The sequence below is a fragment of the Vicugna pacos genome, chromosome 19 (assembly GCF_048564905.1).
Source record: "Vicugna pacos chromosome 19, VicPac4, whole genome shotgun sequence".
In the NCBI taxonomy this organism is placed as follows: domain Eukaryota; kingdom Metazoa; phylum Chordata; class Mammalia; order Artiodactyla; family Camelidae; genus Vicugna; species Vicugna pacos.
Window position 1 is genome coordinate 18,751,488 of NC_133005.1, and position 3,864 is coordinate 18,755,351.

The following is a 3,864-nucleotide window of genomic DNA, read 5'->3' on the forward strand; positions in this document are numbered from 1 at the left end:
AAATGAGTTCATTTCTGTTTCCTTTTTTAGATTTGACATATAAGTGGCATCATATGGTGTTTTTCTTTCTCTTTATGGCTTACTTCACTTAGAATGATGATCTCTAGGTCCATCCATATTGCTGCAAATGGCATTATTCTATTTTTTATGGCTGAGTAGTATTCCAGTATTCCACACATCTCACAACTTCTTTATCCAGTCATCTGTCAATGGACATTTAGGTTGCTTCCAAGTCTTGGCTATTGTAAATTGTGCTGCTATGAAAATTGGGATGTATGTATCTTTTCAAATTAGAGTTGCCCCTGGACATATGCCCAGAACTGGGATTGCTGGATTGTACATGGTAAGTCTATTCTTACTTTTTTAAGAGTGAAAGTTCTCATTAGAGCTTCATACCAACCTTAAATTGAAGCAGACTGTGATCAGGGGTAGTGGGGTACATTAGTGGACACCAGGGCAATCTGATCCCCAAGGTCACTAATGACTAAGGCATTTGCCCTCAGGCAAAAGCCAAAAGACAGTCTTTCTGAACAAATTTGGTGATCTGCCCTGCAGTAATTACAAAGATGTTCTGGGGATGCGGGAAGGGAGGCAGTATGGCAGGCAAGTTTCAGTTCCTGCTATGGGCAGGAAGCCTCATCTTCCACGAGGGAAGCTCTCCCTCCCCACCAAAGGAGAACCCACATTGCCACATACCCACTCTCTACCTGCCTCCCTTTCATCCTAGCTGCCTCTCTGCAGAGCCAGAGAGCTTGTAATGATCCTCAGAGTACAATTGTTTTCCCATTTGTGTCATGCACACCTACTTCAATCACTGACATTAATAAATCAAGACATCATCTGCAAGTGTAAAGTGATATCCCAGAATCAGCCACTGAAGAAACCAGTGTCCAAAAGAGGCAGAAACCGAGCAAATGAACTAATTCAAGGGAAAAGAGAGAACCCAGAACAGGGAGGATAACTATAAAATAAACATAATTATTCTCTTCAGAATAATTACAGTGTATTTCATGGAAATACATTTAGGGTGAAAGCCAGATATCTGTCTTTAAATGTGATTCTCAGGAACTTCTTATGTATATTAACATTTACAAACCACAGTCAAGATCATCTAAGCTAAGGACCCATGACTCTATTTCAAGTGCAGTGCCTGGGCTTTGTACTTCTCATAGGGCACACACAACTGCTGATATTACACAAAGGAAAGAAACGAAAGTATTCTGAAGTTTTGAGAAATCACAAATGATACACTGTTGCATCGAACACTGAGCCCACAAGATTAGAGGATCACTGGTGCAGGGATTGCCTTGCTGGGCACACACGTGCACACGCTCAGTCTTGGGATCTTTTATTGTTGTCTCTGTGGATGGCGTTCTTCTGCTGAGATGCCAGGGAGAGCTGGGGTTCCAACACTGAAGCAAAGGACAACAGTACTTGAAAAACTCTTGGCCGGGAGTGAACATTCAACAGGGAACTCGTGCAAACTACAAGGGAGGGTACCACACACTTGATCTCCACACTTGATTTATCAGACTAAAGGATCCTTCAAACAATGCTCTGCTCTCTAGTGTGAAGAGCCTCAGACTAAGTGGGACAATTATTAGCACAGTCAGCCTAGAGAAACTATTTGAGAAAAGCCAGCTTCCAAATGGGGGTTTTTCATCTGTGTACTGTGTTCACTTTAAAATCCTCTAAGTATTCTCAGTTTCCTATGGAATTTCCTGAACAACAATACTGCCAAGCGCTATTATCCCTTTTGCTTACCTTCAAAGAGTCTTTCTCTATTCAAATGGCTTATGTAAAATCTGAATGTTATTAAGATTACATGCAGTGTGACAGCCATCCACCTAATTGGAAAGAGGAATCCAGAAAGAATCCAGACTTGCATATTCACACAGCACCTGTAAGGTGCAGGTGAACCCTGGGAAGAAAGCTAGTGGAAAATTCCTGAAAAAAGAATGGCTTTCAAAACTTTTATTTTTATGAAGATGTACTATCACTAACTTTCTGGGACACACGTGCAGATAATTTTTGCATTAAAAAGACGGTTCACTAGAAAAGATGCCTCTATGTTTTGTTTCATTTCATTTATTTTTTGCATAGAATTGTTGCATCATTTCCAGATCATTCAGGTTGAGTTCACATCTTTTATGCTGTAAGGGGCTTGCATCAGACCAGAATCTATGCAGATCATTCGTCTGCTGATCACTAGGCACCAAGTGGGGGATTCAGTACTTTCAATGAGCATTTAGTTATGCACTTATTCAGCCAGTATTCCAGGTAACAGAAATACAAAGCTGCCCTCAAGGAGTTTATACTCTAGCAAAAGCCTGCTGGACCCAAGCTTTCCTTGCAGATATCTGAAATTTTGCAGGGAGCGCAGAACCCTTCCATGTGGTGGTGGTGAGTTTCAGTGTCCAATTTTGATGAAACATTTATGATGAAAAATCATGACTCTCGTTCTACAACTTTCAGAGTTGATTTGTCCATTTCTCACAATTTCCAAGCATCACAAAACCAATTTGTCTGAGAACCAAGGGACATGACCTTCCCATTCTCCCTTATTAATAGGTTTGTGTGTTAACTGTCAGACTACCTGTTGGGGGGACAGACATCAAGGCTGTAAAATGTTAAGAGTGTATATACTGTCTCCTTATCTGCTAAGAATAGAAGCTACTTTTTTAATGTATTCCTAAGTAGAGAAAAGAGAGAATGCACACAAAAGGACTGACTTGCCTTTTTCCCTTTCTTTTGTAGGTTTAAAATTTGGCTTGTGGTTTTGGCTCCGCAGTCAAAGAGGCAGAGGCCACACGGAAGATGAAGACTTGCCCAGCCCAAGGTGAGGAAGGATGACCAGGAGGGTGTGTGCACCTTCTGTTTCCAGCCACTCATCCTCAGGTGATGCTCCTGCCTGTAACCTCCCAGACCCCAGTGTTCTCCTCCCTATTTGGTAGCGGGGAGTTTTCCACTTTGGAATTAGCACACAGTACTGGTCACACCCTGAATCATTTCCTACACTGACAGGGCTGGGCTCCCAGCATGAGGTATGCAGTCTGGAAGTTAGATTAGTAATCAGCTAATTCTTTCCTGAGAAATCCTCACACCTCATAGGCAGTGAGCACACTATACGAATATAATAAACAGATGAGAGATACATTCAATGTCCCTTTATACTGTAACCTGGCTAGTTATATCTAGCTATATCTACTAAGTATGAATATTTGACCTCACCAAGTCTATTCACCCGTCTTCTCTCAACCAATAGGGCTCCTATGACCGAGAGAACACCGACTTGCCAAGCTCTCCCTTCCAGTTCCATGGACTTTATTCTTCACTATTAGGACCATCTTACCAGTGGAAATATTTACACAGCAGTTGCTGCCATTGTGAGCCACAGTAGAATATTATGTTGAAATATTCAGATCATCTCTTTTGAAAGAAATTCAAATGAAATGTATACACTTAACATCTGTAATTATATATTGTGACAGAACCGGAAGAATTTTACGAGAAGCACCACCATCAGCCATGATTACAAACAGGAAAAAGAAGGGGCAGAGCAGAGGTGAGGATTATGAAGAGTCCAAAGCTGGTTGCACTTCATCAACTCCTGCATCTCCTGGGAAAGATGATTCAGTTATCATGCTTGGAGACACCATCCTGTTAACTGTGCTTTTGCATTCTCTACAGTAATTTATTGTGAACAGTCCTTTCTATATGTTTTGAAGGGGAAAATACGGAATGTATAGTTCTTTTTTAGGTGAGTTCATGTCAAAATGGAACGAGAGGATCTGTGGTTCAGCACAACTACTTAAGTAAAACCTAGGGTAGGTCTAGGATTATAGTGCCAGGTTGAAGTCCCCT